We start from the raw sequence: 13195 nt of genomic DNA on the forward strand, positions 1-13195 counted from the left end.
GAAGTCCACCTCAGAGAAGAAAAACTCAGATCCTAAACCTCCACTGCAAGATATCTTCGGGAGAAGAAAAGCCTATGGAGGAAACCCTACACAAATCCAGAGTGGAGTCCCTAAGACAGTTGATTGACGCCCTGTACGCCTCCTTCTGGCAATAGGTGCAGCCAAGCTGGTGCAAAACGTATTACTAGTGACTGATCCACAACTCACACACTTCTGGGATTTGGAGAAAGGGCCTGCAAGAGAGTTTGAGCTGAACAACATCTCTTAAAACATGCCACTCCTCTCCACAACCATCCAACATTCCACCCAGTAATATCAGAACACCCAGGACTAGTCAGATTCTATATTTGTCCCTGGCATTTTTTAAAACAAAAAACAAATTTCTAAGAGTTGAATCCATCACTGTATTTCAAAGCCGAAAATGGCAAAAAAACAAACAAACCCAACAACCCTAAAATCATCATTTTGGATAATTGCATATTGCAGGCAATTTAGTGTTCTATAAACCTTAAACAATTCTTGCAGTAGGCTGGATAAGCACTTTATATATAAAAAAAAACCACCCAAATGTGCATTGCGTTCAATTAGAACTGCTAATTAATTCACAGCGGTTTTCTCCTCTTATTTAATTGTTCATTTAAGCTGTGTGCTGTGCACTGAAAAAGGCAAAGGGTGGGGCTTTAGGAAAGGGGGTTTCAGTTTAATGCATATTCTGGACTTCTTCATTGGTATGGTATTGCATATAATGCATTTAGTTCTTTGGAAACTCATACATAAATAACACAACAAAGATGAAAGTTGCATAATGGATACATAATTTCCCAAGCAGCAAGAATCAGAAGGTCCTAAATTACATGTTGCTTTCATTGTGCAAAAGAAAAGATGTGCAGACGTCCTTTCAAATTACTGGGATTATCTGGGGCTTCGGAGGCACCAACAGACAGCGCAGTTAATGAACATTTAAAGTCTTGTGGCTCCCTCAAAGAAGTTGTGTGCATCTTTGTAGGTGCAGTCAGACGTAATCCGCATGGACTTACTCCCATGTAAGTGTGCCTAGGCTTGCAGCTTTCCTTATTTTCTAAATTAGGTCTACTGGCATTATTAGTTTCAAAAATTACATCGGAGCTCTCTGAATTCCTGGTGTGCCATTAGCACTTCAAGAGAAATGTGATCCGTACAACTATCAGTCCAAATTCCAGAGGGGTAGTGTTGTGTTTATGCATTGCAGCAAAATCACCCAAAAGCCATGCAGCAGTTTCAAGAGTAGCGGATTTATTGTAGGTTAAGCTTTTGTGGAAGAGAATTCTCTTCATCAGATGCATGAAGCATTATCCTGAATTAGCAGATTGTTTACATGACTCTAGGGGACCCAGGTGGCGCTGTGGTTAGACCACAGAGCCTAGGGCTTGCTGATCAGAAGGTCGGCGGTTCGAATCCCTGTGACGGGGTGAGCTCCCATTGCTTGGTCCCAGCTCCTGCCAACCTAGCAGTTCGAAAGCACATCAAAATGCAAGTAGATAAATAGGAACCGCTACAGCGGGGAAGGTAAACGGCGTTTCCATGTGCTGCTCTGGTTTACCAGAAGCGGCTTTGTCATGCTGGCCACATGACCTGGAAGCTATACGCCGGCTCCCTCGGCCAATAATGCGAGATGAGCGTGCAACCCCAGAGTCGGTCACGACTGGACCTAATGGTCAGGGGTCCCTTTACCTTTTATCTTTACCTTACATGACTCATAAAAGCAGAAAGCCCCAAAAAGTCAGAAGCACAATAACTTGATGAGCCCAAATGCAAAAAATAAACACCAACCAATTCACAACAGCAACCACTAGTCCTTTTTAAATTTAAATTTATAAGAATATATATAAACTGTCAACTCATTAAAATACATAATTGTATACAATGGTATACAATTCACACTTAATCAAACTCTTCAAAACTGCCGGGCAAAACAAAACTCTTTTCAGTAGATGATTGTTGATGCCTGTCTGATTTCGATAGGAAGTGTGTTCCAAATTACTGTGGCCACTGTGCTAAAAGCCTTGGTACATGTAAAAATTAAATATAAGATAACTCTGGGACAGTCAAGCGGGCCTCATCAGGTGACTACAAGAATCTGGGACAAAGCGGTCCTTCAGATACCCTGGTCTCTGCTGCTTGGGGCTTTATACGCTAACAGGGACCCCTGACCATTAGGTCCAGTCGTGACCGACTCTGAGGTTGTGGCGCTCATTGGCTGAGGGAGCCAGCGTACAGCTTCCAGGTCATGTGGCCAGCATGACAAAGCCGCTTCTGGTGAACCAGAGCAGCACACGGAAACACCGTTTACCTTCCCGCTGTAGCAGTACCTACTTATCTACTTGCATTTTGACGTGCTTTCGAACTGCTAGGTTGGCAGGAGCTGGGACCGAGCAACGGGAGCTCACCCCGTCACGGGGATTCGAACCGCCGACCTTCTGATCAGCAAGCCCTAGGCTCAGTGGTTTAACCCACAGCGCCACCCGCTGTCCAGTACAGGACTAGCAATGCTGCTGCTTTTCTGGCAAGGCTACACCCCAGTGCATATGAAAAGGTAATGTTAGAATCATCTCTAAGTGTGCACAATCTAATGATTGGTTCCACGATCTTAGACTCAAAAGATAGTTTCCCTGTCTTTGATAGGAATGGCTCCTTTGTAAATGAGTATAATCATAGAATTGTAGGGTTGGAAGGGGTCCCAAGGGCCATGAAGGCCAACTCCCTGAAATGCAGGAATCACAATGTTAGAATCCTTGACGGATATTCCCAGACCCTCCAAGTGTCCCTATTTTCCAAGGACACCCCTGATTTAGATAAACTGTCCTGGTTTTTGATTTGGTCCTGGAATGTCCCACTTTTCCTTAGGATGTCCCTATTTTCATTGGAAAAATGTTGGAGGGTATGGAGCTGTCTGAAGGCAATCCTGTCTGGGGAAGTTTTTTAAATGTTTTATCATGTTTTTATGTATGTTGAAAGCTGCCCAGGCTGGCTGGGGCGACCCAGTAAGATGTGTGGGGTGTAAATAGTAAAATTATCATTATGGAATGGAACATCCGTATTTTCACTGGATAAATTTTTGGAGGGTATCCAACTTCTGTTTAAATACCTTCAATGTAGAATAATCCACTGCCTTCCAATGGAGTCTGTTTCACTGTTGAACAGTTCTTGCTGTCCTGAAGATTGCAGCCTTAATCCAGGAAATGGTTTTGTAAAGATAAGGGGATGGCCATGAGCAATCTCATCTGCCTATTCAATTACCTTAGATGCATTTTTAATGTAATTGGGTGTATAATAGTTGCTGCAGAGACACTGCAGTGAAAACAGGAAGAGAGGAGAACTAAAATAAGGCTACAGTCCCATGGGCAGTTTCTTGGGATCTCCACTGAGCTCTATGGGATTGACATCCAAGTACACATACATAGGCTTGGATTTGGGAAAATCCTAGGGTTTGTTGCAATCTGTTATCTATATGTCTGTGTAAGATGTTTGTCCTGGACAGGACCCAGTAGCTGAGGAGACAGAGGAACGAGGCAGGAAAAAATGTCTCATTTCTCATGGATAAAAGGGTAGATGACCCTCAGGGTCCCTGCCAACTCTAAAATTCTATGATTCTATGACTCTAAAATTATCTTTTTTGGGGGGACCCCTCTACCAACCTCTCTATTTCTCTGTTCTTTATTTGGTTTGGGTAGTCCATGAATCTATTCTGGATGTTTGGGGGGCATACCAAAACATGTTATTTTTAGAGTGATTGATACCTAATTTCTTGCCAGAAGTGAATAACTGCAGTACAGACCTTCAAAAGGTGCTGCAACTTTTCCCGCAATGGAAATGTAGTGACTTTGTTCACTATTCCATTTTAGTTATCCTTCAGCAGCTCTCAGAGCTATGCCTGGCTTGGAACAGTGACGGGATGATGACATTATAAAAGCGAGCTCATAATTTAAAGCAAGCTCGTAATTATAACTGAAATATAGATGAAAACACTTTCTTGGTGATATTGCGGCTGTGAATTTTCAATAAAGGTCTTCAACTGACAATTCATTGTATGCCAAATGAGTGTTTTCAAAGCTGAATGCTTGAGAACTCCAAGCTCTTGGAAACCCAGAAGAACAATAAACTCTAATTAAAATAATATCACAGGTTGCCTTCTATACATGTGCCTGATCTTCACATTTCTCAATTACCTTTTACTAACACCAGAAAGATTCCCAAGAAATGCTACTGATTTGTTTTCTTTCCTCCAGCATTGCCAACAGACCAAATAATTTTAACCAACATGGAGTGCTTTTGAATAATGATACAACTAGGGCTGATGTCCACAGCCCTGTAAACTAGGGGACACCCAAATGACCATGACAGTGCTAGAAATACCACATTACTCTTTGAAGCACACCATCCAAAAATTAATCCCTAGTTTTGTTAAGATAAAGACTACCATATTTCTCTTTACTTCTGCTTTCTGCCTGCCCCAGAACCTGTGTGTTTTGTTTAAGGGTTACAAGGCTGGACCAGATGACATTCAAGGTGCCTTTGAACTCTACAGTTCTATGATTCTAAGACAGTGGTAGCAGACATTGGTTCTCTATAATAGAATCCTAGGGGTATTACCTGGTACTTCTTGCATCTGAGAGGGGCTTATGTAGCTTGCAATCTCCAACTCGGATCTGAGTCTACAAGCTAACCTCATAATTACAGTGTCCAGACTAATTATTGCATTCCCGAGCCCCCTCCATTCCCTGGAGCTCTCTATATTGGACAAACAGGCCAAACCCTACGCCAAAGGATAAATAGACATAAATCTGACATCAGGAGTCACAAGACAGAGAAACCAGTAGGAGAACACTTCGATCTCCCAGGACATTCTATACAAGATCTCAAAGTAGCTGTCTTATTACAAAAGAATTTCAGAAACAGACTGGAAAGAGAAGTTGCTGAATTGCAACTTATTACCAAACTTGAAACCATGGAGAGACCTGGTCTGAATAGAGACATTGGATTCTTATCTCATTATTTTTAGCCATCTCACCCCTTGCTTTTTCCTGTAATACCAATAGCAGTCGTTAACAGTTGTCAACAGGTTTACCACACCTATCAGCCAATCACCCATTCCCACCACCCTTCTGAGCAATACCCCTGCCCACCCTCTCACTATATATAAGGGTCTGGTGACTTCTGTTTCAGTGTATCTGAAGAAGTGTGCATGCACACGAAAGCTCATATCAATGACAAAATTAGAATCATAGAGTTGGAAGAGACCACAAGGGCCATCCAGTCCAACCCCCCTGCCGAGAGTTGCCTGTCAAGAGTTGGTCTCTAAGGTGCTACTGGAAGGAATTTTTCTATTTTATTTTTATATTGCATTCAAAGATAGGCTAATGATTTCTGATTGTCATGGAAGCAAAAATATTCCTGACAGCTCTTGCATTGTAATTATTTACTTGGGGGAGGGGGAGTGTTGTTTGTTTGGTACAAATTTCTGTTCCTATAATTGGAAGCAGCATTATATTCTCCTTTGCTGCTAATGAAAATTGCCTTTGCAACATAAATGTTCTTCCTTATAGAACGGCAAATGTTGTAAAACATGTTTATTGTGGTGATAAAAAACATTGTGTGAGTAGTACAACTGTGACATTCTGGCTCTTAAGAAAGCAATATTTACTAAACATAAAATGTCAACATATTTAGGCAGCATTTAAAAATAGACAGTGTTTGCAATCTGTACAACTAATATACCTTTTAGATGAACATGGAAGCTACTTCCCATGCAGGGCAAAGTGTGCGTGTGTTTAAAAGTGGGGTTCAGTGGTGCCTTCGACACCTGCAAGTTGGGGGCACCTGGTTTTTGCTGATGCTCCTTATTTAATTTAGCCTTCCACTCCCCAGAAGAAAGTTGCATTCTTATTGTATTCTGATACAATAGGTATCAGAATAGGTATCAGGGATTGGCAAAGATCTGTTGCCCCAACTTGCACAAGTGGAAGCACTTTTTGCTAAAGCAAAGCCATCATTTAATATAACCAACCTATTAGAAATACATGCACAATATATTGATACGCACAACCCCAGTCTCCAAGCAGTATAGAGGTTCCTGCACTTACTCAGGTTTTGTTTCCACAGTCAGCAGAGACTGTGGGTGTTTTTAGAATATATAGTTTTATTTACATATTATATATGTGTGTGTATACACACACACAACCTGAGAAGAGGATTGAGAGTATCACAGCATTAGCACCCCAATAGATCTTGCTTCCCCAATGGTTTCCAGAGAAGCTGCCAAAGGCTGAGCACAGAGCAAGGCAAGTCTTTTTGTCTCTGTGTCAAGCCCCACACTTGTTCTCCAAGTACCAGCCAGGTGAGTGGCATGGTGGAAATGCCCACCCATTTGCATAGCAAATTCTTTCGATATGCAAAATTGTGGTACTTAAACAGCCAGCCAAAACAAAGAAACTAGTTTGGCAAGCTTCCTGTTATGCATTCTACCCCCCAGAAATGCAGCATCCAAATGCCTGCTTGCCACCTTATGGGACTCAAATATAAAATGCACATTTTAAAAAACACACATAATCAACAAGAAAATAAAATATTATCATGAGCATGTGACATACCTGCTGCTGCTTTACCAATCCTGCCAATGGTAGTTCATGGCAGGCAGCCACTGTCAAAGCTCAGGATTAACAACCTGCAGCTACACTAAGAGACACCCAATATGGTCTCAGCAGCAACCTCAGCTTTTGTAGCTATAAGCAATCAGGGCCCCACCCACCCAGGCCAAGAGCAAAAAGGTCATAGGAACGTTGCATGCATGGATTAAGGGGAAGTGCTTATGGGGAAGAGGGTATGACTACCAGGTGGTTTTGAACCCCTATTCTGCTTAGAAATTAGCCACCAGGCAAAAAAAAATAACATATTAAGGGACAAGAAATTGTACAAAGCATGCATCTGGAAGGGTCCTAGTAAATGCTTGTTTTTTTGGGTTTCCTAAGAATGCATTTAAAACACACCAGTGTGATTTTGGAAGGTGCATCCATTTCTTTTCATAGTAAATTGAGGTGGGAAACGGCCTTCAAGATGAGCTTACATTTCACATCTGAGCAAGCAAGCAATTTATTTGGAAAACACTTCATGCTTCCTGCCACTGGTGTTTCTGAAAATAGTGCCAATTCTATCGTAGAAGGCGATAATAGTGACAGCTCTTTACCTGCTCTTTAATTAATACTATTATATCCATCTGCAGAGGTCACAGCCAACAATTAGAACTATATCCACAATATATTGTCACACACCACCCCAATCTCCAAGCAGCGAGAGACTCCAGGGGTCTACAGTTTGCCTATAGTTCTTATGCATTATGTCTTAAGACTATTTGAAAAGCAAAGGAGGCATCTATTTGAAAACTGTTGTGAAGATGAGCAAGGTCTTGCTTACTCATAGCAGTTCTGCTCTTTCAATTACTCTAGGTAACCAATTCCTTTAAGTAATCTGGCTCCAGGTTTTCGGGGCTTTATAGGTTAACAATTGCACCTTGAAGATGGCTCAATAGCTAATAGGCGGCCAGTGCAGATTCTTCAGGACAGGTGTAAGATATGCATGGCCAGGAATTCATTTCGGCACCCTGGACGCCTGATGGCAGTCTCACATAGCATGCAGGACAGTAACCCAATTGTGACTCATGACATTACCAGGCACCAGTGCTTTTTTTCAGCCAGAACACTGTTCTGGCACCTCTCAGGTGGGCGCCATTGCATTCTAAGAGAATTTGGGAGGTGTTCATGGTAAGTTTCGACACCTCTTTTTCTAGGAAAATAGCACTGCCAGGCACAAACCAGCGTCACTCTAAGCCAAGGGTAAGGAACCTAAGGCCCGTGGGCCAGATACGGCCCAATTGCCTTCTCAATCCGGCCCATGGAAGGTCTGGGAATCAGTTTTTACATGCGTAGAATGTGTCCTTTTATTTTAAATGCATCTCTGGGTTATTTGCAGGGCCTGCCTGGTGTTTTTACATGAGTAGAATGTGTGCTTTTATTTTAAATGCATCTCTGGGTTATTTGTGGGGCATGGGAATTCGTTCATTTTTTTGTTCGAAATATAGTCCGGCCCCCCACATGGTCTGAGGGACGGTGGACCAGCCCACGGCATAAAAAGGCTGCTGACCCCTGCTCTAAGCCATGAGTAGGCAAACTAAGGCCCAGGGGCCAGATCTGGCCCAATCGCCTTCTAAATCCGGCCTGCGGATGGTCCAGGAATCAGCATGTTTTTACATGCGTAGAATGTGTCCTTTTATTTAAAATGCATCTCTGGGTTATTTGTGGGGCATAGGAATTTGTTCATTCCCCCCCCCCCAAAAAAATATAATCTGGCCCCCCACAAAGTCTTGAGGGACAGTGGACCGGTCCCCTGCTGAAAAAGTTTGCTGACCCCTGCAGTCTAAGCTATCCCTAGCATAGCACACAGATGCAGAGATAAGGACAATGTACTACCCTGAGTGCTGCTGTTTTTAATAAATACTTTAATAAAGTATCCACAATTACTTACTGGTGACTGCAGCACCCACAAGACAAACAATCGTGTTGCAGAGTAGCTTAAATGTGTCCAAATTGCTACTCGGTTTGCAGTGCATGTTGCTCTTGTTACATTTTAATCTCACTTTCCTGAGTAAACAAGGAGTGGCAGGAATGAATTTATACACGAGAAATTGCCACAGTATATAACAGCCTGTTCTTACATCACATAAAAGACCCTAACATATTGTGTGGCTGATGTTTACTTCCAAAATGTAAAAAATAAGGACGGGATTCAACTACTGTAACTAGCTGCATTAGCAGAAATTTGTACTGTATACTCAAACTTGCATTTGAGATAAAAGCACCTAGCTTTCAAGATGGTGTGTGTTGCACAGTGTGAAGTTCCATGGCAACTCATCAGCTATTAAGTAAAGTACAGTACACCTCATCAGATCTGAGCAAGACAACAAAAAGCAAATTCAAGGTCACGCTCAATCCCCTGGGTGCACAGAAATTTGACCCACCTTAAACTTGGTTAAATCTATGCTTTGGGACTGCTTTTTGTTTTTACTGTTTTTACCATCTACTCTCATATTGGATTCTGTTGTATTATTTTATTTAAATCATTGTAGAAAGGCAAGGGCCTGCATTTTAGAATAAATACAGTAAATAATAATTTATTACCTTTCAGTGCTTTACCCACCTCCCAGATCAAATGGGCTCTACTGCTTAAATAAGGGCAAAATGAGATATGATGCTAATTCTGTGAGTGCAATTAACACTCAAGCAGGATTACGACCATGGTGCATGATGAGGATGTGCTTAACCCAGGCTTCCTCAAACTGCGGCCCTCCAGATGTTTTTGGCCGACAACTCCCATGATCCCTAGCTGGCAGGACCAGTGGTCAAGGATGATGGGAATTGTAGTCTCAAAACATCTGGAGGCCTGAAGTTGAAGAAGCATGGCTTAACCCTTTCCTCCATTGCCATTACTTACTTTTTTATAATAAAAAAAGGTGCACATTGATTGCTTTCAGACAGTTGACATTACATTTAGTCAGTGCTCACTCTGCACATTAAAATATGAGAGTTTTCCCCTTTTCAGATTTAGTTTTAGTTACCTAATCAAATGCCTAAACAGTTTAAACCTAAACTGCTACACACTCCACGGCACAGGTACTAGTATATTGGGAAAAATACAAGCTTACAATCATGGCTGGCCCATGCAAGAGGCAAAGGGAGGCAACCACCTCAGACAACAGGATCTACGGGGGCAGCAGATCCATCCATCCTGCAAGGAATGCATTGCCTGCTGCTGCCACAATGGCAGCAATGACTACAGTGCACTCCTGGGAGGCTGGATCTGCTGCCTCCTTGGCAGCCCCTCCCAAAATGCCGCCTCTACAGCGACCTCTTAGTGTTGCTGGTCTCATCCTCTCCCCGGGAAGAAATGATGGAGGGTGCCCCCTGGGGTCCCCAGGGCTCTGCACCCAACTAGTGTGATTCAGAGCAGGACTCTCCCCCCCCCCAGCTGAGACAACCATTGATTCCCACTTCAACCATTGATTAAGGTTGATTTGATTCCCTGCTTTGTTCCCAATGTAAATATTCACTCACCCCTTCTTCCCTGATGGGAGGATGCCAATCTGTGCTTCACCTCAGGTGCCAAAATGTATTGGCCCAGCCCTGCTCACAGTATATGAATTGTTCTTTGTTAGATGCTTTTGAGTACTTTCATCCTTTTAACAACTTGTGAGCCTTGGGTGCATTTGCTTTACTCGTCCTTCATGTGTGTATCTACTTCCACAGCTTGCATGTTCTCCTCTCGTGCAAGAAACAATCCAGATGTCTCATTAAGAGATTTTGGACATATGCTACTTGCTTTAGTCATTCATTCATTGGTATTTACTCACCAGCTGGAGGAAAAGGAACTATTCTTAATTGCCTTAATTTAAGAATCTGTATTTAGAAAACACAAACTCTCCTCCCTTACTTTTCCAAAATGAATCGCAATATGATTATTTTTATTTTCTTAAATGTAAAAGTAAAACTTGAGAGCAGTTGAATTACAGGAACAATAAGCTTGCAGTGATGGTGAGGAAAGCAAACATGATTTTAGTAACTAGTATCCTCTGTTGGTTAAACTACTGTGAATGGAATCCGTTTAAACAATATATGTGAAGAATGAAAATCCTAAATGTCTGGGTTTTGGTCACCACAGTGCAACATAGAGTATTTAGCTTCAATATTGAAACATGAAAGAGAGAAAAGAGGTTGTGTTAATTTCTAGTGAGTGCAATTGTTGAAAAGACTGGTGCTATGCTCCTCCCTCCAGGAGCACAGAAAACAACAACAAAAATTCCTTCCTCTCGTATTCCTAGTCATTAATGCCTCCAGCAGCCATGCCACTATCTTTTGACCCTACCTGCATTTTCATTTCCACTGTCCATGTATGAAATATTTCTCTTAGGCACACTGACTTTATACTTTATTCCCAGATATTGCACCATTTGACAGCATTCTATAAATTCCCACACAACATTTAGAATCCACATCTACTCAGATGGAAGCCACCCTGAGTTCAATGAGTCCCAGCATGTACAGGACTGAAGCCTAAAGAACATTATATGATATCTCAGGAAGTCAGCCAATGGCTATAGAGTTTGCCGAATGAGAGATTGCAGACATACAGGAGGCCAGCCAGTGGCTAAGGAGAATTTGCTGAGTGAAAGGTAACAGCCAATTTTTCATTTATTCCACATTTAAGAATATTTTAGTATTTAGTACAATATTTTTAGGAATTAATTACTTTGTGCCCCAAAGGTATACAGTACCTGAAAGTTTAGCATGTTCTTAGTTTTGCATTTAACCCTCATCTGGATATCACAGAAAGAAATCCCCGCAAAGGTGCAAATGGTGGCATTAGCCATCATCAATTTCTCACCTGTGTGCACTGCTTCCCCCTCTCACAAAGCAATTACTGTCTGCATCAGAATTATTTTTATAATAGCTTCTTTCTGGCAATGCCATATTGGCAATTTGATTTTCCATCTTGCAAGAATTAGGGACAGTGTGAATCAAATTATTCATAGATTACTTAACAGTTATCTAAGATTAATGTAAGTTGGTTATGTCTTATGTGTTCTTTGTCTGCATTTAGCCATGTAATGGATTTTTACCAATCCCTACAAATCCTCTTGGGCAGGGAGGGAAATAGATCCTATTTCAGACTGATGCAATTCCTCACTAATCTTTGCTAGCTGCAGTTTTGTATTGTATGCTAATAGATGAGGAGCTATTACATAACAATACATGGATGGTATGGGTTGTGTTAGAAATGAATGGAAATGTAGGAGCAATCATGGCGGCAGCATCGCTTGACCACAGTAGTTATCAATCACCTTATTTTGGACCATTTTGACAGCCTCGTAAATTAATCTGTTAAAGCGGGCCTGTAGAAACTGTATCCCAAAGGTATGCCTAAAGAAAATGCCCTAGCTTTGCTGCCAACTTGCAAATGGAAAAAATAAAACCACATTAAGCATCACAGTGGGCAAAATACACTTATGTTTGGCTTGCTAGAATCAAGTAATACAAGCCTGAGTCAAAGTCATCTAGTCCAACAACCCCGAGATACAGGAATTTTTCGCCCACGGTGGGTCTCGAAACCACAACCCTGAGGGTTAAGAGCCTCATGCTCTACCCACTAAGCTATCCTGCTTGTTATATGTATTATTGGAGAACAAAAAAAATAAAGTTAATAATAATAATAAAGAATATACCAACAGTGCATGAGAGGACTGCCTTCCACTCACACAATTTAAGTGTCGTTGGTGGTAATAAGAGACCGAAGGCCTGTGATGGGTTAGTTGAAGCTGAGTGAAATGAATAGGGGGGGAAATAGCTGGAGTTCATAGTAACAGGGTGGAAACAGCTAGCAAGCATCTCGAGCAGAACTGGATTTAGATTTGATGAGGCCCTAAGCTACTGAAGTTAATGGGGCCCTTTATACATCCAGCTGTTCTTTGTCAACAACAAATTGTCGCTATTTTTTGTGTTGATTATATGCTATATGGTAATTTACGGACGAAAGCCATTTGCACATAACAAAATATGTATTTTATCAAAGTAATTGTTGAGCTGAAATACAATTAAGAAGTATACAGTATTAACAGTGAAATAATTATGAAGCTCTAACTTAAAATGATTTTTGATTCATAACAAACTTAATAATGCAAACACATTGGCATTGGGCAATAACAAAAGTTCCTTTAGAAACACAATTTACAAAGACTCATGATCTATTTTGGGAATGTACATCCCGTTTTAATTTCCCTTTAAATTTTTTGGGCAGTCCCCAAGAGAGTGGGGCCCTAAGCTAGCTTGTTTAGCTTATAGTAAATCCGACACTGATCCATAAGGGGAGCGAAGAGCCGAAAAGAGAGGCGACGTTTCCCCCTCTTTCCCGCGCCCCCCCCCACCTCTGCCTGGATGTTTTGTGCGTTTTCCGGGTACCATCCTTCAGACACCCTCGTCCCACTTAAGGTGGAGGTGAGGAGGAGGAAGAAGGCAACCCGCACGGGACGCAAAGCAGGCTGGGAGATGGAGGGAGCCAGGGTTGGCCTGGCCTGCATTGCGCGGGCCTCCCTCTCCCTTCTTCTCCCTGGCGGCGC

This window comes from Zootoca vivipara, chromosome 5 (assembly GCF_963506605.1).
Source record: "Zootoca vivipara chromosome 5, rZooViv1.1, whole genome shotgun sequence".
In the NCBI taxonomy this organism is placed as follows: Eukaryota; Metazoa; Chordata; class Lepidosauria; order Squamata; family Lacertidae; genus Zootoca; species Zootoca vivipara.